This window comes from Trachypithecus francoisi, unplaced genomic scaffold (assembly GCF_009764315.1).
Source record: "Trachypithecus francoisi isolate TF-2019V2 unplaced genomic scaffold, Tfra_2.0 Lachesis_group17, whole genome shotgun sequence".
Lineage (NCBI taxonomy): Eukaryota > Metazoa > Chordata > Mammalia > Primates > Cercopithecidae > Trachypithecus > Trachypithecus francoisi.
In genome coordinates, this window is record NW_022681462.1 from 52,859,465 (window position 1) to 52,885,034 (window position 25,570).

The window sequence follows — 25,570 nt, forward strand, 5'->3', positions numbered from 1 at the left end:
CTCAAATCCTCACAAGTCGCCTTTAAAAAGCAGTCTACCACCAGTCTTTTTTCTTTTTTTCTTTTGAGATGGACTCTTACTCTGTTGCCCAGGCTGGAGTGCAGTGGCATGATCTCAGCTCACTGCAACCTCCTCCTCCCGAGTTCAAGTGATTCTCCTGCCTCAGCCTCTCGAGTAGCTGGGATTACAGTCACCCACCACCATGCCAGCTAATTTTTGTATTTTTAGTAGGGATGGGGTTTCACCATATTGGCCAGACTGGTCTTGAACTCCTGACCTTATGATCTGCCCGCCTCAGCCTCCCAAAGTGCTGGGATTACAGGCGTGAGCCACCACATGCAGCCTACCAGTCACTCTAATCGTAATGGCAGCAGGAAAAGGGTAGGATGGGGCTGTGAGGTAACTGACAGCTTTAAAAGTGTGTTTCCTGTCACGAAACAGCAATTGTCCTTCACACCTGTTTACTCACAAAGGAAAAAAGCAAACAAAACAGAAAATGAAAAAAGAATTCTTGGCCTGGATTTCACATAATTTCTAATAGAAAGCAAATACATTATTTAAGAGAAAAAAAAAAAGGTAATGCCACAAATCCAAAAGTCCGGGGAGTTAGAGAGTTTAGTTTTAGTCTCCATAAAGTTTTACCCATGTACAGTTACAAAACGGGGGTTGCGGGGGGCTCTTCTTATCTAAAGTTTATTATTACATGAAGTTTACAGACACATTTAAGTGAAAATTTCCATACTAAGATTTGTTACATACACAGGCATAAAATCCCTGGCAAAGAATGTTGTATTTAAATCCAAAGTCTTCTGGTAGAGAAATACTTAATACCTCTTGACAAAAGTTATCTGTTTCTTATCAGAGCCCTCATTTCAGTAGTATCTCATTTCAAAACTTCTAGAAAACTTGTTATAGAAAGTCAAACAGAACCAAGAAAAACACTGAAGCCAAAAAAAAAAAAAACCCTCTGTGTGTTTGGACCATCTGTTCAAACCAATTTAATTTTTTTATAACCACTAAGATATGTGGTCAAGGTTTATTTACCTTTCTTTTTTCAATGGTAAGTTTACAACACAAAGGCAACTAAATGAAGAAAATGTCCTATGGATTCAACATAGGCATATAACCAGTAATAACTAATTTTTAAAAACTGCCTGCAATTTAATTTGTAATAGTAGAAATCTCTCTTCAAATACTCAACTCTTTTAACAAACAATAAAGTCAAAGATTCTTCCCAATGCAAGTATTACTTAAAATGCAATTCCAAATACTTGCTTTGTATGAGAACAAATTAGACAAATTAGGGTATCCCAAAGCATATTTTACGAAACCCTGCATCCAAGAGAGGCTATGAAAAGTAAGAAAAGAATTCAAAGGTCAGGTAAGTTCGGGAAACATCATATTTTACTCTCCACCTCTAGAATGCCTGTTAGGATATAACAGCTCTGAGACGGCCTTCCCTAAAGAGGCCTAGCACATGTTACTAAGCCCAGCATTCTCCAGATTTACTTGATGAGGAAATGCCCTTTATAAACTGCACGTTGACATACTGCAAAACTGGTGCTTCAAAGAAGCTGATGGGAAATGCTGGATTAGACGATATTACCTACACTGTTATCTATATTTAGTTAGAAACTTTTAATAATCACACACACCCAGTCTCTTCTCTCTGTGGCTACATGGGAGGATTACTCTTGCCTGCTACCCTAGGATTTGGGTGGGGCATTTGATTATTCTGATCAATGGCCTGTGTCTAGCCCATCAGCCCAGAGTCCTTGATTGAGGATGGCAGAGCACCCTGCCACTATGTGACGAACAAGTAACATGAGTCAAAAATACGCATCTGTGAGTTTCAGCCACTGAGATTCTGGAGATCTCTGTTACTGCAGCACCAGCCTAACCTGCCTGATAAACTATGGAAGGCAATTTTTCTTAAATAAACCTACATACAGTGACCAGACGTGACAAAATAAATATACAGAGAAATGTAGAATAAGCATACAACAAGAATGAATCCTTAAGAAGGCCACTTGGGTCTAAAGAATCTCATTTCAAGCACTAAAGGGCAGTGAGTTAAAACTAAACACCCTGGTATGGACTAATTTGAAGTCACCAAGTTTTGTTTGTTTGTAGTTTGTGGAGGTGAGGCCTTTGACACAAGAAAACTAAAACTCTATTACATAATTTGTCTAAATTCATACTGTTAGTAACAGTCATGTGACTTACTGATGGCTGTATTCTTTCCACTACACAATCAGTCTGAATTAGCAGAAAACACTAAATGATGAACTTAAAAAATCGTTTTGCATTTCATTACTCCAAGGCACTCTGTAAGAATGCCTTTCTGTGGCTCAAGCTCACAGAAGCATGTTTCTCACTCATGTTACTTATCTATCATATGGTAGCAGGAGGCTCTGCCACTACAGGCTGGACACAGGCCATTCCTCAGAACTAGTCAAACACACCACCGAAATGCAAGGGCAGCAGGCAAAAGTAATTCTCCCACGTGACCACAAAGAGAAGGGACTGCATATCTGCCATCATTAAAAGTTTCTAAACATAGATAACAGCGTAGATAATGTGGTCTAATCCAGCATTTCCCATCCGCTTCTATGAGAATGTGAAAGTACTGTAGAATCAAAAGGAGACAAACTGTTGCCAAATGGAAGGCCCTAAGCTTTTAAAGAATAAGCTGTTCTTATAATTGACAAACTAATTGTTTGCAAGGGATACATCCACTTTTCTTTTTCTGAGATGGAGTTTCGCTCTTGTCCCCCAGGCTGGAGCGCAGTGGCACCATCTCGGCTCTGCCTCCTGGGTTCAAGTGATTCTTCTGCCTCGGCCTCCTGAGTAGCTGGGATTACAGGCACGTGCCACCACGCCTGGCTAATTTTTTGTATTTTTACAATTTTATATTTTGTATTTTTATAATGTTTTGTGTTTTTGTATTTTCACCATGTTGGCCAGGTTGGTCTCAAACTCCTGACCTGAAGGCAATCTACCTGCCTCGACCTCCCAAAGTGCTGGGATTACAGGCATGAGCCACAGCACCCAGCCTACATCCACTTTTCAAAACAAAGTTTACTTTTTCAAATTATAGAAATAACTTATGCTTACTGTAGAACAACAGAAAATACAAAACAGCTCTGAGACTAAAGCAAAAATCACAAGGAATCTCATCCATTTTCCCTTCTCCCAAAAACCTTAATATTTGTAGTATTTCCTTATCCCTTTTGTATATTTTTCTACACAGTTGTGGTAATTCCATTTATACAATCTTGCATTCTGCTTTTTCTCCCTATGTTAAAAACCTTCCCATGTTATTAGAAGGTTTTCCACAATAATATTGTTTTTGTTTTTATTAATATAGTAAATAATACATTTTTTCCAGGCACTAGTCTAACTGCTTTACCTGTAACTTATTTAATCCAACCAACCCTATATGGTCTGTACTATGATTATCCTGATCTTACTGATGAGGAAACTGAGACGGAGAAGGGTTAATGACTTGCTCAGGGTCACAAAGTGGGCCCATGATGAAATCAGGATTTAGACCGAGGCACCACAGCTCCACAGTCAGCACTTTTAACTACACACTGTATTGCCTCCAGAATATACAGTCCACCCTGTAACTTACCAATGATGGATATTTAGGTTATCACCGCTTTAAAAAATCATAATAATGTTACAATAGACATCTTTATAGGCATCTGAAGCACTATTTTATCTAAGCCTATTCAGATAGCAAAACTTTTACCATTCCAACAAGTTCAATGTATTTTCAGCTCGCCAACAACAGCTGTAGAAATATCTAAAATGGCTAGCATTTCATAAACTCATTACTCCACCTACAAGTGGCATGAACTTCCATGTGGGCCTCACCTGTCCACCCCACTGCCATCTGCAGCAGACTCTGGTAATGTTTCCATCTGCCTTCACACTGCAGAAGGAGCCAATTAAAACCCTGGGTCGGTCTGTCTGTGCATCCCCCAGCAGATAAGCAAATTCCATAGATTTTTTAAGGTCTGGAATATTTTAAATGCTAAGCTTATTTGTTCCTAGTCCTATAAGCTTGTGCCAGCACAAGGCATAGAAACGAGGAAAGATAACATCCCATATGCATGTGTAAAATGTAGAATGAATGTTTTCCTAATTCACACAATAACCCAGAAAAGGGACATTTCAGTATTTAACTTTTTGTCTGCTTATCGTATAATGAATGACTGAATTCTCTTGCAAGATTAAAGGAACACACACTCTAAATTAATAGACAGTTGGAGGTGAAAACTATTCAAAACATATTTTCACATGAGGAGACCAGACAATGGTATGCTAAGTGAAAAGGAAATGGTGGCCTATAGTTCACCTCTCCTCAATTCAATTTACCAGTTCAGTTATCCAAGGATGTGTGTATGGGTTTATTTTTATTTATTTATTTTTTTTGGAGATGGAGTCTTGCTCTGTCACCCAGGCTGGAGTGCAGTGGCGAGATCTCGGCTCACCGCAAGCTCCACCTCCCGGGTTCATGCCATTCTCCTGCCTCAGCCTCCGAGTAGCTGGGACTACAGGCGCCTGTGACCACGCCCGGCTAATTTTTTGTATTTTTAGTAGAGATGGGGTTTCACTGTGTTAGTCAGGATAGTCTCGATCTCCTGACCTCGTCTGATCCACCCGCCTCAGCCTCCCAAAGTGCTGGGATTACAGGCGTGAGCCAGTGCACCCAGCCATGTGTGTTTTAAAAAACAAAACAAAACAACAAAAAAACTGGAGATGTCCAATAAAAGGGAAAAGCAAAAACAGAATTTTGATACTTTAGAGGTCATAGGCTCAATAAAGAAATTTTCCAACTTGGCAACAATGCCATCTAGAATTCACCTGCCACCTAAAAGTGAAAAAATCAATACATCTAAAGAAGCTGCCCACACACGCATTTTCCAAGATATTTTTCTATGTTATAAAAACACAAAATGTGGTTTTTACATATTCTGAAAGCATATCCCAAATAACCTCAATTCTACTTACCAAAAAAAAAGTATAGTAATTACAAATTATAAATCTCTGTATAAGGCACTTACCTAGAACCAGATATAATGTTTCTATACAAGGAGAGGACCTCTAAAATACATGTAAAATACTGAAAGTGACAGAGCAAAATTCAAGACTTATACATATGAAGACAGTGAAATAAAAGAAACAAAGCCATTTTCAGGATATGCTACAGAGCTATGAAAGTATCACAATTAGTCTCAATCTAAATGTCTAAACGACTTTAAGTTTTAGGATAATTAACATATCTGTTAATATCATCTTTAAGGAAATCCTTAAGTATACAAACTTGGATGGTATTTAAGCCTCTCAAAATAAAGTTAACTCAATGTTTCCATCTACTATTTAACATATAACTCACTGTTTTCATCTGCTATTTAACATATAAATACTAGAAGTTCTTAGTTTACTTCCACTCATTAATCCAAATATCGCATTTTTTAAAATTTTATCTTCAGAGCACCCAAACTAACTGGCTGTTTAGATTAGTCCCACAGGCAGCCCCACCTCCACCCAGGTACCCATCCCCCCCAACCTTGATCACATCAGCATCAGGCTCAAGTCTGTACAGGACCCATTCCAAAGACCACTCCCAACCCCCCTTGTTTTTACCACTCCGACTTAAAAAACAAGCCTTTCTACTGAAAAAAACTGAGAGACTACAGTTAGAAAGTAAATTAATTACAGACAAGAACTAAGTACTACAGACAAACTACCAATGAACTTACTAAGAAGTCTAAAAGTGAATCAGCTAAGACAAGATTCCACAGAAAAGTAACCAATGCCACTGACTCTGCCTCTCTAATGTGTTAGTGTTCAAACAGCAATAATTCCTTTCCAAATGCCTATCAAACATCAATAATTCCTTTCCAAATGCCTATCAAACATATACAATGTAGGACTTTAAAAAAAATCTTCAGGCTGGGCACAGTGGCTCATGCCTATAATCCCAGCACTTTGGGAGGCCCAGGCAGGCGGATCATGAGGTCGAGATCGAGAACATCCTGGTTAACACGGTGAAACCCAGTCTCTACTAAAAATACAAAAAATTAGCCAGGCGTGATGGTGGGTGCCTGTAATCCCAGCTACTCAGCAGGCTGAGGCAGGAGAATGGTGTGAACCCAGGAGGCGGAGCTTGCAGTGAGCCGAGATCCTGCCACCGCACTCTAGCCTGGGCAACAGAGTGAGACTCAGTCTTAAAAAAAAAAAAAAAATCTTCAGGGCCCAGTTTTTATTCAAACTACAAAGACTATATATTCTGCAGTGAGTTGGGTGAGCAGGGCAGAAGAACTACAAGTGAGTTTCGGATAATGTGCTACTAATTACTCCAGTAAAATCATTCAAGATAAGATATTATAGAGAATTATCTTCTTCATATGCTTGTAAGATGTTTTAAAACAGATGAAACAGCAAAAATAAATAAATAAATAAACATCGATAAAAAAGAGGAAAGCATCTCCTGGTAACACATTCAGAGGAGCAATTTTGCTCAGATGAAATGCCACGTTTCAAGATAATTTGTTAACCTGTAGCTATTTTAAGGCAGGCCAAGGCTGCATTAGTGCTTGTCACACAGCTTGCTCCCAACCTCTTGGCAATTCTCCAACACATTCCAACATCTGATGCACAGCCTTGCTGGAATCACGTCCCACTTATCTCTAAAGACAACCAAGTAAGATGTTGCCGCATTACACAACCAACCTGCCATTTATCCCCATCAGGTCACTTTGCACAATGCCTGACTGAAAAAAAAACCAGACCACCGTCTGAGCGAATGGAGTTTAACCCAAAAGATACAACTCACACTCAGCCAAAAAACATGTAGCAGAAAACTGCTCAAACTGGGAAGAAATGTCATGCCTCACTTTCCAAAGAAAGGTTAAGCACTCACCGAGTAAGGAAGGAGAACTGATACCAAGGGAAACGAGCAAGATCAAGGGACACCTTAACTAAAGATGGTAAGCCTTAGAACCTTAGTCATGCCACCACTGCCTACATTCTGTTCTTTTGTTTGTTTGTTTTCGTAGAGACCAGGCCTCACCATGTTGCCCAAGCTGATCTCAAACTCCTGGACTCAAGTAATCTTCCCACCTTGGCCTCCAAAAGGGCTGGGATCACAGGCATGAGCCACCCCACCCAACCCCCACATTTTGAAGATTATTAATAATGGGTATATTCTAAAGCAGGCATGTCCAATCTTTTGGCTTCCCTGGGTCACACTGGAAGAGGAAGAACTGTCTTAGGCCACACGTAAAATATACTAACAGTAATGACAGCTAATGAGCTATAAATAAATATCACCCAAAAAAACCTCATAATGTTTTAAGAAAGTTTACAAATTTGTGTTGGGCCACATTCAAAGCCGTCTCAGGCCGCAGGATGGACAAGCTTGTTCTAAAGGATAATCTCAGTATTTAATGAGCCCCATTAACTCTGCGAAAAGAACACTTTGGGGTTTGAGACAGGTTCTCTCTACTCTGCCCAGGCTAGTCAGCCCTGGGCTCAAGCGATCCTCCCACGCCAGCCTCTCGAGTGGCTGGGATTATAGGCACATGCCACCCCGTTCAGCTGAACAGAACAATTTAACATAGTAATACATCCTCTAAAAGTCAGTATACTCTCTAATGGTTAATAGTTGGCAAAAACAAAAAAAAGCCCTCTTCAGAAACAAAATGAAATGGTTTTTGAAGCCATTCAAATGCTGCTACATTCCATTCTTGCTAAAAAACATATTTAATTAGCACACGTGAGCCTCATGCTCTGCACAGCTGCACAACATTCCAGAGATAGGCCAGCTACCGATACACTCTTTACATGAAATACCACTGACTTTAAAAGTTGAGGAGACTGAGAAGCAGTTCTCAAGTATGACTCACCAAAGATATGTTTATTTCATGTGAACAAAGGTTTCCTTTAACAAGAATGTAGTCCAGTGGAAATACATACTATAATTAAGAATAAAAAATGCATGTACACATATACCAATAAAATATTTCTTCACAGCCAGAAAAATATATATAAAAAATTCAACTGACAGACAAGAATAGTCTTCCTTTGAAAAAGACGATACATCAGTCTTCTCTCTAATTAAACTTTTACCTTTTATGAATTAAGCAAGATTTATAGAACTAGGATGAAACCTATGTCAGAAACACACACTTCGAAGGCAAAATAGGCCTTTCAAAATAAGAAATCATCCTGATTATCAGGGAAACTCGGGATTTCCTTTAGCAGTTGGTGTTGATTTAAAAACAAGCAAACAGACAAAAACCTACCTTCAAAACAAAGAATGAAACACAGGATGTGTGCTGGTTTCTTTGCTTCCCAAATGGCAGGCAACTCTCTTTGCTCCAGGCTAGAGGCACTTCCCCAACTCCACTCCAGGAGATAAATTGGGTATTTAAGGACAACTGGCAGCACAGACTTGTCAACCTTGCTGTGAGAAAGACCAGGCCTTCTCAGAGAAGTCACCTGACTAGTATCCCTGACCAAAATTCATCTTCCAAAATAGTGACAGGTATTCTCATCTGCTCAGAGGACCGGCTAAGGCCACATTCCAGCCCCCTGCCCTGCCCTAACCTAGGCCACTGGGACCACTCTGGGCACCGCCTGGTCTTGCTGCCATCCCAAGTGTCCAGACCTAACATTTGCAGCTGCTTCAAGATCAAGCTGAGACTCCTACACCAGGCTTCAGGCAGCTCAGGCACAGCTACCATCAAGCATTTCCCTTGATGGGATTTAGCCACCTGCACACAAAATGATTCCCATCATGTTGGGAGTTTCAGAAGAATCCCTTATTTGGAGAAGGTCCACCCAGCACAGCTCAGATTTTTCCCTCTTAACTGTGAAAAGGACCATCACTGACCTTTAGTGTTTAAACCCCAGAAGAAGGCCATTTGTCACTTTTCCTTGGGGCCCATTATCCAAACAAGACTAACAGCAACCCCCCAAGTTTCTAAAGGAAATTGCTGGAAAGGGCTTTTTTTTATCTTCCAATGAAATATTTCTCCCCTCTTCCCACTCCCTCTTTTCCTTCAGCAGATGTGGAAGCCATTTTGGCACCTTCCTCAGAAAGAAGCCAAATATTAGATTTAAGGCAACAAAGGCTGGCAAGTCACCTCCATCCATCTGAAGTCCTAAAGGCTTAAAGAACTGGCTTGCATAATCAAATATAGATAAAGCTTTCTCTCCTTGAAACAGATCCTAAATCCCAAGATAGAATTTTAAAGAATCCAGCTAATACAAAGACCCCAAGGAAGTTGAGCTCTATTATATGCTTTCATCAGTTACAACCAAACCCAGCCCAGTAAAATTTATTACACTTCAAACCAAGCTTATAATAACCACATCCATTCCACTGCGACACATTATAGGATAGCCATTTCAAAGGCTCTCAGAAATCGGAAGACAAAAGTAAAATCAGATGTTGTCCGAAGCATATGGAGACGTCTCTCAGGGTAATTAATGCAACTGTGATGGGAATTCCCTTCAGAACAAAACAGAAAGCACGTTATCTAATGAGAACTTAATTTCTGGTATTTTTCCATTGTAAAAAGACATTATTCAGAAAAGAGAAATAGCTACAATAAACCAATTTTTGAATTCTCTCTTCCTTCGCCATTTTTTTTTAACATCCCACCCCTAAAACAGCTCAGGGCAACAGATAGTGTTCATGCTACAGCTTTAACTATAGACCAGGCATTAGATTTTATGTTTTGTCATGTGACATGCATAAACTGCAAGAGTGCTGAACATCATCATGTGATCATACAGACTGTCAAAACTCTACATCTTCATTCTAAGATTTGAGGATTGACCCTTAATACATATTTGCGAGATGAAGAAAGATGCACAGAAGAAAAAAAGGCTTAAAAGAGAAACACACACACACGTGTGTGTGTGTGTGTGTGTGTGTGTGTGTGTGTACATATATATATACCTTTTTTGAGACAGAGTCTCACTCTGTCACCCAGGCTGGAGTGCAATGGCACGGTCTCAGCTCACTGCAACCTCCGCCTCCTGGGTTCAAGCGATTCTCCTGCCTCAGCCTCCCAAGTAGCTGGGACTACAGCTGCCCCCACAACACCCGGCTATTTTTTGTATTTTTAGTAGAGACAGGGTTTCACTATGTTGGCCAGGCTTGTCTCGAACTCCTGACCTCATGATCTGTCCGCTTTGGCCTCCCAAAGTGCTGGGATTACAGACGTGAGCCACCGCACCCAGCTGAGAAACACTAAAATATTAACCGCATGTTTCTGGGGTCATGCAGTATCTAGTGATTTTAATTTTCTTCTTTCTATTCATCTTTAGTTTCCATATGATCTAAAATGAACATCTATTATTTCGGTAATAAAAAGATATCTTAAAAATACTTTTCTATTTTTGTTATGATTTTATGCTAACATGCCTTTATGATGGTATATATTCTTCATCAGCTATTCAAAAAAACGACATATACTGTATATGTTAGCAGACATTGTCAAAAAAAATCAGGGATTCTAAAGTGATAAAAATACAAAGAATATTTTAATTTTTAAGACTACTATAATCACTGTAAAAGCACACCTGGCTGGGCTTGGTGGCTCACATCTGTAATCCCAGCACTTTGGGAGGCTAAGGAGGGCGGATTACCTGAGGTCAGGAGGTTGAGACCAGTCTGGCCAACATGGTGAAATCAATCTCTACTAAAAATACAAAAATTAGCTGGGTACGGTGGTGGGCGCCTGTAATCTCAGCTACTCGGGAGGCTGAGGCAGGAGAATCGCTTGAACCCAGGAGGTGGAGGTTGCAGTGAGCCGAGATCGCGCCACTGCACTCCAGCTTGGGGGACAAGAAAAGACTTTGTCTCAAAAAAAAAAAAAAAAAAAAAAAAAAGGCACTCCTATGCTTATGCTTACAGGTTTCAAAATGCTGTGGAAAATGTTTAAACATCACAGATCAAAATAAATAAGCATTGTTTTAAGGAAGAATCTAGGTTTTCCTTCCTGTTCAAGTAGATAAGATAAAGAGAAAAAAGCCACCTCCCACTCCTCTCCCCCCCCCCCCCCGCCCCCCGCAAACAATGCCCTATCCCTATCCCAGCCCAAGACTTTACAACTGGTGAAGAACATTCCAGAAAAATGTACAGCCCTTCAACGTTTATATCTGGCCTTGAGGCAAACACACTAGAACAAAATGTATCCCTGAAACAGCCACCCAAGAGTACTGTTGGGAAATGAAACTGTATCCAGAGCCAAAGGCAGTGGCCATTAGTGGCTAATTCCTCCTGGACAATATTTCGGTCAGGCGCTCTCGCAGCCAGTTCCTACAGCTTTTCCCACACTCTGTAGAAGTAATGAACTGCCAAGGTTGTAACAAAAATGAACATTTAAACAAGGAATGAAAAGATCTTTTAAAAATTGCAGTGTTCTTTATATCTTCATTATTAATACTGCTTTTTTTGTAAGTTTGGTAGAAAAAAATTGAACAGCAGAAAGTATATTTAGCTGATTAATCATTTGATTAGTTCGTATCCAGCTAAAATGAGGTTTGGTCTGAAGTGTTAGGACATTTTTGATAAAGAGCAAGACTTTATTAATTATTTCCCAAAACTTAGAAAATATGGAGAGAAGAAATATACAGAGATTAAATATTCTGCAATTCCATTACCCAAGATAACCACTGTTAATAGGCTCATGAACTTCCTAAGAATAAACATACTTAATTACACAAATTACACATTGAATATATATACCTCAAAGGAATAAATTCTGTTGTACTTATATATCATTCTAAATTTCATACTAGTTGATCTACTGGGTAAAAATCTATAGTTATAGTTATGTTTTATACATATTTTACGGCCTAATTAGTGGCTTCAAATTTGTATATTAAAGATTAGAACTAACAGGGCACTCTCGATTCTAGAGCAGAGATATTTACATAGTTCCAAAAATCACTCAGATGTTTACTCTCACAGTTGAGAGTTTCTTAAGAATAGAAGTACGATTCCTATAAACAAGGGTCAGTTTTAAAGCAATCTTGATAACATCTTATTTTCCTATGTCAAAGCACAATTAATCTTGAAAGCTTACTCAACCAACCACTCAGTTAAAGCTGATGGCAGAAAAATTACAAAATTCATGGAAATTCATTAATTTTTGTAAATTACATTTTACAAAGTACCAATACAGTTAGAGACTTTGGACCACAAAACAGAAAGTACTACTCCCTCCCAAACACTTCCTCCACTGGCTAAGGACAACTTGACTCATTTATGGGATTCATTTTCAAAATACTGTCTCTATAAAACTCCCCATTTAAAATGTTTTAAAATAGCCTTGTGCCTCCCTTCGTGGTAGAGATTACTCAATCAAACATACACATCTCTCTCCCGTGTGTGAGAGAGAAATATATATGGTAAACACGATATGTATGCATCTACATACACATATACAAAAACATAAACATTGTATAATAATTTCTTTTCATACAAAAAAGGAAGAATATTAAAATTAGTTCCTCTCAATCTCAGCCTACAGTACTCCCAGATGCTGAGACACCATTCACTGAAAGTAAATCTAAATCTGAAGTGATTTTTGTTTTAAAATGTTCACTTGGAATTTTATCTTCATTTCTGACCAATTCCAATGAAACATGATGGTCTAGTGGTTACAAACTAGCACCAGTAGCAGTGTTTAGGTTTCCACAAGTGAGAACAAGCACGTCATGGAATTCCACTGCTCTGCACTCAAGTGTGGAGATTGGAAATACCAAAGAACTCCAGTCCTCTGCACTTTTTAAGCTGCCTAGGTTAGTGTAGAGAATTAATACATTTGAATACACTAATTTATCTCACACCTATACCCTTAAGATGCTAACTTACACATTATATCATTGCTCTTAGAAAACTGCAAAGACGGACAGATATAACAATCACTGGACTTAAAACTATTTCTTTTTTTTTTTTTTTTGAGGCGGAGTCTCACTCTGTCACCCAGGCTGGAGTGCAGTGGCCGGATCTCAGCTCACTGCAAGCTCCGCCTCCCAGGCCCATGCCATTCTCCTGCCTCAGCCTCCTGAGTAGCTGGGACCACAGGCGCCTGCCACCGCACCCGGCTAATTTTTTTGTATTTTTAGTAGAGACAGGGTTTCACCGTGTTAGCCAGGATGGTCTCGATCTCCTGACCTTGTGATCCGCCCGCCTCAGCCTTAAAACTATTTCTTAATAATGATCTACAATTGGACAGATTCACGTTTTCTTTCCTTTTTAAAAATTAGAATTTTTAAAGTGTTGATTGCTTTTTTAATTATTAAAAAATGGTGCCTAAGGCTGGGCGCAGTGGCTCACGTTTGTAATTCCAACACTTTGGGAGGCCAAGGCAGGCAGATCACTTGAGCTCAGGAGTTCAAGACCAGCCTGGGCAACACGGTGAAACCCCATCTCTACAAAAAAAACAAAATTTTAAAAATTAGCCCTGTGTGGTGGTACATGCCTGCAACTACTTGGGAGGCTGAGGCAGGAGGATCGCTTGAACCCGGGAGGTCGAGGATGCAGGGAGCTGTGTTCGTGTCACTGCACTCCAGCCTGGGCAACAGAGTAAGACTCTGTCTCAAAACACAACACAACACAACACAACAAAACAAACAAAGATGGTCCTTATGGTCATCTATTATATTATTTACTGTATTCTTCTCTACTGTGAAATATTTCAAAACTCAAAAAGAGAAACATTAAGTCATGGGAATTTCCTTTCATACAAGAGAGGAAATCACTCATCAACCTACCATCCAAAGCAAACCATTAACATTTTAATGTATTTCCTTCCAGTCTTTTACTTAATACAATAAAACTAGGATTATACTACACTATACAGTTTTGCATCCAAATATTTCCAGTAACCCCTGTATTATCGGCATCATCCCATCTCGGTAATATTCTTCCAAACGATTATTTTAAGCACTATATTGAATTCCAACCTACAGCTGTGCCATAATTTATCTGATTATGCTCCATTAAAAATTTTTCCCCTTTTCACTATTAATGTTGCCAAGAAAATCCTTGTTTAAAAACTTGTCCTTATTTTTAATTGCTTTTTTAGGTTACCAAGCAACATGTGAGATTTCAGTTCCAGAGGTGTAAGTATTTAAGGCTTCTGTTACGTATATATAACCCAAATGTTTCCCCTAACTTTGTATTAATCAAAATATGCTCTCAACAGGTGATGCAGAGCTTCCATCTCACAGCAGCCCAGAGTATATTACCTATCCATTAAGTGGAAAAATTAATTATTTTGGTCTGTATTTCATACACTGGTGAGTTTGAACTTACAGTTATCAGCCTCCTTGATTTCTTCTTTTATAAACTATCTGCTCATATCCTTTCCTTAGCTACTAGGGCTTTAGCATTTTCTTGTTTGTTTAAAAAATACATATATATTAATCAGATTTTCCTTTCCTATTATTTTGACATGATGTATAGGAACATGTTTAATATAGACTGAACTTAGTATTATTTACCTAAATGATTATTTGCTAGAATGTATCTTTTCTAAACAAATCAAACTGCTTATTTGAAAGAAAGCATAAAATTAAGTCAAACTAAGCAAAAATTCAACACTTTATAATCATTAAAATTTATTGTGATGAGTGCTGAATTACCTCATTTGGCTTTAATACTCCTATGTGGTAGGTACCCTCATTACGACTATTTTACAGATGAAGATGTTGAGGGACACAAAGAAATCTAGGCAGTTTGCCCAAGGTCACCTAGTGTGTAGGCGAAGTGGGTGGGTTGTGTAACTAAAGAGCCTGAAGCTTGGGGCCCAGGGCCCCTCCATCCAAAGCTTCCCATCAGCCTCTCTAGCCATGACCTCTCTCCACCTCCACTGAGGGTTGTGCTGGAATTTCAAACTCAAACACTGATACTAAAGCAAAACTGATATTCCTCCCAAATATCCACTCATGCCCTTGACTTGTCTATTTCCGTCATCATCACCAAACATGCTCATTGTCATTATTCAAATTTGAAATCTTTATCACCTTAGCTCCTCACCCACTAGGTCCACCTCCCATCCATCCTCCCATCCATTCACCCTACAAATAGCTTGGCATAGGATTGGGCCTTCACAACCATTCTCCCATCTCTCCTCTCCTTCTTGTTCCCTTAGCCACCACTGTAACTTGCTCCCTTTACTTCTGGACTCCCACAGTCACCTCTCTCCCGTCTCTTTGCTTCTAGTTTCTTCCTGTCTCATTGTATTCTGAACACTGCCAAGGTGATGAGTTTCTCAAGTATATTATAATCACAGAATTTAGAAGTGTACAGGAGCTTAAAAACTGAATGCCAGATTTAATTGATTGATAATTATTGCCTAGAACACCATGTCGAGAATATGACTGAGACTCTATCTCAGCTCAGCGGAAAAAGAGTACCATTACTGATTTTCGATGGCTGCCAGGAACAGACGCGAGTGATGCCATGTGCCATGTTTTAACCCCTATTATGATTTCATCTAAGTCTTTCATTTTGTAAAACTAGATCTGAGACCAGAGGGTTAAAGGTTTGCCAAAGTCACACATCCAGCCTGTAAAAGGTATTTTACCTTCTGTGTATGGTACATAAAACATATTCTGTATACTAAAGTATACAGTCCTTTGATTCAGGAACTAATTCTTATTCAACTTTAAGCCAGTCCAAAAACCATAACAACTTCAAGTCCTGGCAAGATAATGTATCCAATAATTATTCATTAAATAAAAAACAATATTACAAAGTAATCTCAGAGCAGGAGCAAAGGGAGATCATTAATACTATAAATGCTTAATGGTCAAAAGAACTGTGTACAAATATATTACTTTCAAGAAGCGGAATCTGATAAGGGTTTCTAGTAAGTGGTCTCTTCAGGTTGTATTAATCAATATATAAATGCCACTGGTAATGCAGCCTTTTAAAAAATAAAAGTTAGAATAAGCCATTTAATAGCTCTCCAGACATAAAAATGTTTAGGTAGTTTTTGCAAAGTATACCAAAAGGGATCAGTGGGTCATAGTGCTTAGGCAGTCCCAAGAGAAAGGAATGAACTCTTACCAACCAAACACGTACTATGTGCCTGGAACTGTACACTGCTGCCTCATAACTGTAAGATAAACTAATATTATTTCAATTTTTCCAATGAGCAAACTGTGGTCTTGACTAACTAACTAGCTCAAGGCCAGTACCTAGCAGTAGCCATAAGGCTAGTATACAACACCATTAGGATTTGGGCCCCAGAACCTGTTTGATTCCAAAACGAATGCTCTTTCCAAACAAAGAAAAACTTTTCTGCAATAACAAAATTATCCTCACAAACTTTAAAGGACAAAATACTGATTATGACTCTGCTAAATTACAAATAACTGATCATCAAAAGAAATCACAAATTCGAGTTTAAAAAAAAGCACAAGCTGAGAAGTAATTGTCGCAAGACATATGATCCACAAAGGATTAGTAGGTAACCTACATATAGAACTACAAATCGATAAATGGGTAAAAGACTGAACAGGTACTTCGCAAAAGGAAGAACCCAAATGGTTAACAATGTAAACAGACATTCAACCTCAATAACCAGAGAAATTGCAAATAACAATCACAATGAGATAACATTTCACTGGACAAGATTTTCAAGCCTGGTTATGTAAAGCACTGGCAAGGCTGTGGAACAACTGTAACACTCACGGCTAGTGGGAACACAATCAACATAACCACTTCGTAAAAAACAGTTTGGCACTCTCTGTTAAGGCTGATGATGCACACGCCCTGTGATCCAGAAAATTTCATTCCCTAGAGACAGCAAGTGGGAGTGTGTGCCTCCACATATGTACCAAAAGCCATATACAAAAACCACTCACAGCAACCCTTGTACAATAGCAAAACAACTGGAATCAGTCCAAATCTCCATCTAGAGTAGAATGAATAAATAAATCATGGTAGAATACTATACAGCAGGTGAAACTGAATGAAATACAGCCATGAAATGGATAAACCTTGGGAATAGAATGTTAATCTAAATAGGTGAATCAGAAAAATACATAAAGTATAATTTCGTTGATATAAAGTTCAAAATCATACACAATCAAGATATTTTAAAAAGGACAAACCATAGAGAAGGGAATGATAAGCATAAAATTCAGGATGGGGTTGTTTCAGGTGGGATGATGGAGGTGGGTTCTGGATGTATAAGGCTCTTCTTGAACTAGCTGGTGGCTGCCTGAGTGTCTATTGGTTTATGATTCTTTTTATTTTTTCGAGACAGAGTCTCGCTCTGTCACCCAGGCTGGAATGCAGTGGCATGATCTTAGCTCACTGCAACCTCCGCCTCCCCAGTTCAAGTGATTCTCTTGCCTCAGCCTCCCGAGTAGCTGGGAATTACAGGTGCCTGCCACCACGCCCAGACAATTTTTGTATTTTTAGTAGAGATGGGGTTTCACTATGTTGGCCAGGCTGGTGTTGAACTCCTGACCTCAACTCATCTGCCCCCCTCGGCATCCCAAAGTGCTGGGATTACAGGCATGAGCCACTGTGCCCAGCTGGTTTACGATTCTTTAACATATATTTTAGGAACGTTATTTTGTACCTACCAATTACTTGATTCAAAAAACAACTCTAAGAAAAGACTGGACAAGAGGGCAGGACATTGACTATATCAGATGACAGACATCAAGATGCCAGAGCAGAGCAGAGGGAGCAGAGGGGACCCTTTGCTCAGGGGTTAGCTTCCTGGGCTCCAGCTCTGATGTCTCAAAAACCAATGCCTTCTTCTTCCAGAGGGGAAAAAAAACTGTTTTTCAACTTTAGAGGTGTTTAACAAAAGAACCTAAAACACTGATTAATATAAATAAACCATGGTATATAGGACTCTTCCACCAAGAATTAAAGAACAGCTTTATAAAATAATTTTGTATTAAACAAATATTTTACAGTGAGTGCCTCACTTTTGTTACCACCATCAAGAAAAAAATGTGCTGATACTTTAGCAAAAGAAAGGAAAATGCAAGAAGGAAACTTCTGATATTGAGGTCCTTTGCTGAAGGAATAGAGTTTCTTCATTTAATGTGTATACAACTCACTTAAAGGTCTTGTTAAAATGCTGATTCCGATTGGCTGAGTGCAGAGTGGGGCCTAAGAATCTGCATTTGTAACAAGCTCCCAGGCGATTCTAATGTTGGAGGTCCGTGAATCTCACTATGATAGCAAAGGGCATTATGAAAATGGCTTCTCCAGAGATGTTTAATAAATAGAAACACAGGTATATCTAACTGGTATAATTTCCTTTAACCACTGAGTAGAAAAAAAAATTGATGATGTTATTTCTACACAATAAAAATTTAAATACAATAACAAGTGCTACCAGAAAAATCAGAGTACTAAACTAGGTCTTTTGCAAATAAAAGATGCCCTGAGAAAAAGCAAAGACTGAAAACTTACAGGAAAAATCCATGAGATGCTTTACTCACTTCCACAGACCTACAAAGCTCACTTTTCTAACAGGGGTAGTTAGTTAGCCCCTTCCTTATGGGGTTTGCATTCCCAAAAACGTAGTGAAAGAAACTAGGGCTACCATAGGGAGATCCACAGAACATTAAATAAAGCCCAATTAAAATGAAGATACTAGTTATGGTGCAACATAATTAAAGGAGCATCACGCCATTGCACGTAAAAAAAAAAAAAAAAAAAAGGCTTTAAAATGTTCTATAAGAATATGCTATTAAAAAGAAAAGCTTAAAATTATTTCGACAAAATCCACACTGAATGATTTCCACTAATCATGTCTATGTTGAGTAGTAGTAAAATCCTTCCACTTCAAAATAGTACTTCCACATGTAAAGTCATACATTCATACATCAAGACAAAGCAACCACTCTACAAACCCTTCCAGGAAACTCTGCCAATGCCAAGCCTCTGCTCAGGATGTGTCACAAGCAGAGTGAGGTCTTCTCATTTGCTCTACAACATCACAGATAGTTGTTACTAGTCTTGCCCAAGAGAAGCTCTTCACAGAAAACCTCAACTGTGGGAGATGACCTAGTGACAGCAATTCCTTCACTGCCTAATACTTCTCCTCTCAGCTGAAGGTTTTGGTCACTCCAGCAATGACAGAGTTACACAGAGCTTAACCCAACAGAATTCTGCACCTGGCGTGTAAGTCAGAACAGCTAAACCTCCTGTGACATCAACACAGGATATTTCCTACAACAAAGTAAATCCAAAACGTCTGGATCCATGGGAACAACATTCATAAAAATCTGTACGCAACACGATTTTATACAACCAGCACAAAAAGTCCCATATTTTAACGGAAGTTTCGTATTTTGAGTTTCTGTTAAACTCAAAATAATGTACATACACCACACAATGTACATGCAGTTCTATTCTGCAGAGCCACATGAAATCAAAAGCCACTAACTTGGATTCACTAGAAATTTTTAAAAACACAAGCAGGCACGCCCTTGGCTTGCAAACACTGACCTTCCCTTCCAACTAGCATACTGAAATTTCCTTTTTCACCTACACATTTTAGAAAAGCCTGGGTTGACATTTGAAATATATCCCATTTGCCATCCCACACGGAATAAATGAATTATAGAAATGGCATTTAGAAGGGAAATTCCCTGTGTCCTGGCCGAGACTAAACATGAGAACACTGGGAACCATCTCCTCCTAACTAGATACCAGTCAAGAGGCCTTGGTGGTCTGCCCTTCTCCACCCTCTCCCCAGTCACAGCTGTGAAAAACATGTATACAAAAAATACATATAAACAAACACAAATGCAGCCTGTTACTGTCATAATCCCATTAGTTTATGCCTGGACACTAAACTCGGCTATCTGAATCAACAGAAATCTGAATACCAACTTACCCTCCAACATGACACTCATACACCTAATAATCCTTAATAAAGCATCCAAATAATGCAATTGTACTTGACTTAGAAAAAGCAAACGATGAAAAAAAAACAAATACAGGCTAAAGGAATCATTTACTATCCATTAAAAAACATATACATTCCTTTTAAAACAACCTACTGAATTTTAACATACTTACAAATGTCTTAGTGACATAAAAACTAAAACACATTAACCATTTCATTTAAAAAATGGTTTCCAATAAAAAAAAAAAAAATCCATGCTTGGTATTAACCAAAGGCAGACGAGGTACTGTAATGTCACAGTTGCGAAGGCCCAATTAATAAACACCAACTTTTCATGTAGAAAGAAATGAATGCATAGATGGGTTGTGGTTACAGATTATGGATGATCCACAGAAAAACGCTGTGACTCCCCACACTGACTGCACCATTGCCTCCGCACACCACTGGGCCCCGTCCTTCCTGCAGCCCCTCCCTATGGCTCAGGTCCCCTGGTCGCAGATCAGATTCCGATCCGCATCCGCAGGCCGGTTCCCCTCTGCCTGCATTGGTGCTGCAGGGCGCCCCTCCGAACGAGCGCAGCCCAAGGGGAGGTGCAGGAGGGATGATCCCAAAAGAGAAGACTCTCCCCTGCTCACACCTAGGTGACCTGGTCCTCCTGACGCCACATCCAGCAGAAGCTGCAGGACAAGGTAGCAGCAGCTTCAGGCCTCGGCCAAGGGCAGCCCCGGGCCTGGGTGGGGCCGGGCGGGGGCCGCAGGCGCCGAGCGGCCGTGCCAAGCCCCGCCAGCGAGAACCTAGGAAGCTGCGATGCTGCTGCATTGTGCTGCATCACGGCGAGGGCACCGTGAGCCATCCATCTTGCCAAAAAAGCACATCCCCGCCCAAATAAACCCCACCGAATTCAATTTTCTCCTCCACCGAAGCACCCCCACATGCACCCCGTCCTATCTGGCCCGGCTTTCGGGCCGAAAAATAATGGACAGAGGTTTGCGTTCTGATCCCCACCCCCTCCCCATCTGATGGCAGCAGTTGGCACCTTTCCTATCACAAAAACAAAGAGAAGGCGCCCCCTAAAAGAGGGCCGTTGGTGTGGTGTCGGGGGTGATGACGAGAGGGGCTTCCAGCCCACCTACCCAAGGCAGGCCCGGAGGGTCCCCGCGCTGAGACAAACCTGTTGAAGAGAGGGTGGCAGGAGCTGAAGGGCGGGCGCAGCGGCGGCTCGGCGCCCGGAGGCGGCTCACGCCCAGCCCCGGGAGAGTGGGGACGACAGAAAGGGCGGGAGGGGGGGCGGGCGCAGAAGGGTAGCGAGCGCAGGGACGGGGCGGGGGTGGGGGCGCAGGGCTGCCGCCTCCGGCTCAGCTGCAGCGCGGCGTAGCCGGGACCACGCCTGGCCGCATCCCCTGCACCGCTACGCGCAGAACCCGGCCCTGTCACCGCCGCCCCCGCTCCCCACCCGCGGGACCACAGGGAGGGCACCTGAAAATAGACCCTCCTGCTGCCCGCTCCACACCCACCTCCGCGCCAGGGGCCGCCGCGCCCGGCTGCAGGGAGGCGACGGCGGAGGCAGTGAGGAGGAATCGCCGGGGCTGGGGCCCGGCGGCAGCGGTGCGCACGGCGGCTCTGCGGCCGCCTCACCGCAGAGCCTGCCGCCCCTCGTCCCGCATCACCCGAGTACCAATGAGCACCCGCGACCCGGGCTCCCCGCGCCGCCCCCGCCCGGGCTCTGCAGCCTCCCTGCCCCCACGCGGCTCCCCGGGCGCAGGGCAGGCGGGCAGCCGAGTCCTCCGGCCCTGGGCCCGCGCCCCTCCTCCCGCCAGTCCGCCGCCGCAGAGCCTGCCCGGGAGGCAGCCCCAGTGAGTTGGCATCTCCCTACCTCGGGCCCCCTACATACCTCCCAGGGATGGGGTGGGGGCGCCGGGGTCCCGTCCTCCTCCCGCTCCTCGGCGGCCGGGCGGGTGGGCCGGGAGGCGACTCCGCGGGTCTGTCCGCGGCTGGGGCCGGGGCTCACAGGACGGGACCAGTGGGCGCTGCTGCGCAGGGCTGCGCGCTAGCTCCGGGAGGAGAGGCGGCCGAGGGAGGGACTGGAGGAATCCGCAGCCTGCACGGCAACAGCTGCACTGATTCCGGGGGCTGGGCGGGAGCGCGGGGGGCGGGGGAAGGAGGAGAGGAGGGCGCTCGCAGGGAGGGGGCGAGGGGCGGGGAGAGGAGCGCGCGGGGCGGGCGCGCGCGCACACACACATACGCGCACTCGCGGACTCCCTCCCGCACGCCCTCCGCCCTCGGCACTCCTCCCTCCCTCCTCCCTCCCCCTTCCCGCCCGCTCCCTCGGCTTCGCCCGCCCTCTCCTCCTGCCCCGAGCCCCGCAGCCGCACACCCGGCGCTCGCTCGGCCAGGGAGCCGAGCCTCGAGCGCGTCCACGTCCTCTCCAGCCGAGGCTTTTCCCGGGCCCAGCCCGGACCTCATCCTCCCAGCGGCGACCAGGCTGGCCGGGGCGGGGTGGGCACTGCTGCTGCCGCTACCCGAGCAGGACAATAGGGGCTTTGTCCCCACAGCCGGAGAGGGCCAATTTCACGTTTAATTTGAGGCTAATTCGATTATCGCCATGGAAAGAGGCGGTCTAATTTTCTACGTGACTTGTGCAGCCTCTTTTCGCCCTTGATGTTGCGTTTGGAATGCGGGGGAGAGAGGGTGTTTAGGGAGGCTTCGAAGCGTCACTTGCTTAGTTGCTTTGAGATGCAGGTGGTGATGCCTTACAGGTTCTGCCCAGCTTGGAGAAGGGCGACGGCGACCTCTTCGTGGGAAACCTTGGGCGCTGGAGGGTGGGTGGGGGTCGTTCCTTGGCGAGGTTAACGTATTCTTCTTTTGCAAATGCTTTTTCGCCCACCCTTTCGTTTTGGGTAGCTGGGAGCAGATCCTACAAGTGGTTTATCCAACTCCTGCCTCTCAGCGCAGGCCCCGCTCGAACCTGAGGCCAGGTGCCCTGCCCCAGTCACTCCCGAGAGTGGGGTCGTCCGGCCGCGGTGGAGGGCCCGTGATGGCGTGGGGACTTGCGTTTTCCCCTGTGCGCATTCCCTGAAACGGAAACTGGACGTTTCCTTGAATTTTTGTCATGTGCCACTGCCCCTTCCCAGTCACCTGGTCTACGCCGTCAGCCCCTCAGACTGTGTAGAAATTCCAGAACCGTCACTATTGTGAAGAAAAGATGGTGGAATCACCAGGAACCCGAATGGAAACGCTCTTTAGAAAACAGTTTGAAGAAACTGACTTTCTCCTTGCTCTGTAAGGTGCACAAGGCGGCACTGCGGGCATTCAGAGGGAGGAGGGCCCTTCCTGTTTGAAAAAGCACCAGGGCTTTCCCCCATAAAGACCTGATCACCTGGATTAAAACAAAACAAAAATACAAGGCAGTCAAGCAGTTTGGACCATGCTTCTATCTCAGATCACTAGAACCTGGTTTGATGAGTTTATGTGTTTGTATGTATTTTTAAATGAATATTTTAAAATAAAACTCAATGAAATTTACACAGCAAACTGAAGATGATTCTTCGTTTTAGCCCTTCATAGCTTTGAATGTTTGAACCTACGTTTACTTTTGATAGATAGGAAAAAATTGAGGAAAGGAAATAACATTTTTTCTCAGAAAGTGAATCAACACAACCAGACGGTAAACTCTCTGTAAGGGTAGGATTCTTTGTTTCTTCACTCTGTACATATAGCAGGCACTTAGGAGGTACTAAAAAAAATTTGTTGAATTGAACAGAATCAACTTGTAAGCTGCTGCCCTCATTAGGTAATAAGGGAAATCCACTAGAAAGCAAAAAATAAAGCACTTATTTATTTTTTACCGTAGACCCCAGCACCTCCCCACCTACAATGTTAGTGAGATACCAAAGAAAACAGTAACAATATTGGGAAGTGCATCCATTTAAACTAATTCTTCCAGTGTTATTCTGAAACGGTGACTCTTAAATAATTCCTTTATCACAAACAACGGTACTTAAATACATTTTCATTTGATGGATGATTCACCTCCCTTACCCCATTCCACTCCCACTTATGTTGTTTTTTAATTTCCTTTAAAAAAAAAAAAAAGCCACACACACTTTAGCAAGGTACTCCAGTAAAGCCTCAGCAATTATTCCAAAAATGTGAAAGACGAGGATTCAGAGTTCTACTATAAATACCTGCCTCACAATTTTGAATTCTTACCCTTAGGTGCAAAAAATCACCCCGCAGAACTCAGTATACCAACGACCAAAAAGAAGTAACAATTCAAAGAAAAGATAGTACAACTGGAAAAATTATTGGAGAAGACATCTTTATGGAAGGCAAAATCTAAAAAAGATAAAAAGCCTTAGTCAGTGATAACAGTTGGGAAGGATTATTCCCACGTATCTCAGAAGCGGCTTTGTTAAGTTTCTTCTCATATTAGAATTGGGGTTGATTTAAAGGAACCTAGAAGTCTACAATATCATGTTTGTAACATACTGCTCTCCGTTTTTAAAACCATGTGATTGCATATGGCTTTATCTCCCATCAAAATACTTTATTACAAAATTTTTGCAGATATCAATTATCATTTCAACTTTCCATTCAAAACGTAGGGGAGGCCGGGCGCGGTGGCTCAAGCCTGTAATCCCAGCACTTTGGGAGGCCGAGACGGGTGGATCACGAGGTCAGGATATCGAGACCATCCTGGTCTACACGGTGAAACCCCGTCTCTACTAAAAAATACAAAAAACTAGCCGGGCGAGGTGGCAGGCGCCTGTAGTCCCAGCTACTCGGGAGGCTGAGGCAGGAGAATGGCGGGAACCCGTGAGGCGGAGCTTGCAGTGAGCCGAGATCGCGCCACTGCACTCCAGCCTGGGCGACAGAGCGAGACTCCGTCTCTAAAAAAAAAAAACAAAAAAAAAAAACGTAGGGGAAGGCTGGGCACAGTGGCTCACGCCTGTAATCCCAGCACTTTGGGAGGCTGAGGTGGGTGGATCTCCTGAGGTCAGAAGTTCAAGACCAGCCTGGCCAACATGGCAAAACCCCGTCTCTACTAAAAATACAAAAATTAGCCGGGCATGGTGGGACGCACCTATAGTCCCAGGTACTCTGGAGGCTGAGGCAGGAGAATCGCTTGAACCTGAGAGGTGGAGGTTGCAGTGAGCCGAGATCATGCCACTGCATTCCAGCATGGGTGACAGAGTGAGACTCTGTCTCAAAAAATGAAATGAAATAAAATGAAAAGATATTGATAAACAGTATTGTCTACTACAATCTGTTTTATTTAGAAAAGAGAATGATATTATAAGTATTTCCTTTTTTTATATTATATTAACCCAATTAGAACCCATCTTTTATTGTACTGATAATAGCCAAAACTTTAAAATCAGAACATATTTTGAAAACTTGCATATATTTTAAAAATTCCTATTTACTCCTAAACTTGCTTCCTTTTAGCCCTGAACTAGTCTGGGAAATTTACTCATATTTAAAATATATTTCATTTGGGAATTCACATGTATTAATTTTGCACTGGGAAAACCTAAAGACTTATATGTAAACTATCATTATCATGAATGAATATTCTTTAAGCACTAATAACATATTTACTCTTGTATAAAATAATTCTTTCATTATTCAAGAGA

General features: G+C 42.0%; 1 protein-coding gene across 3 annotated transcripts in view; it reads right to left on the reverse strand.

The window, feature by feature from the left end:
* The window catches only part of SPTBN1 (spectrin beta, non-erythrocytic 1), a 213,945-nt gene extending 191,900 nt beyond the window's left edge, over positions 1 to 22,045 (reverse strand). The window contains exon 1 of one of the 3 annotated variants that reach the window (XM_033175698.1): positions 21,826 to 22,045. The gene's annotated coding sequence lies outside the window, so the exon portion shown is untranslated. Of the gene's footprint in view, positions 1 to 8,321; positions 8,342 to 21,067; positions 21,134 to 21,825 lie in introns of those variants that run through there. The other 2 variants (XM_033175701.1, XM_033175699.1) reach the window with 2 other exon arrangements.
* Between the last annotated feature and the right edge of the window lie 3,525 nt (positions 22,046 to 25,570).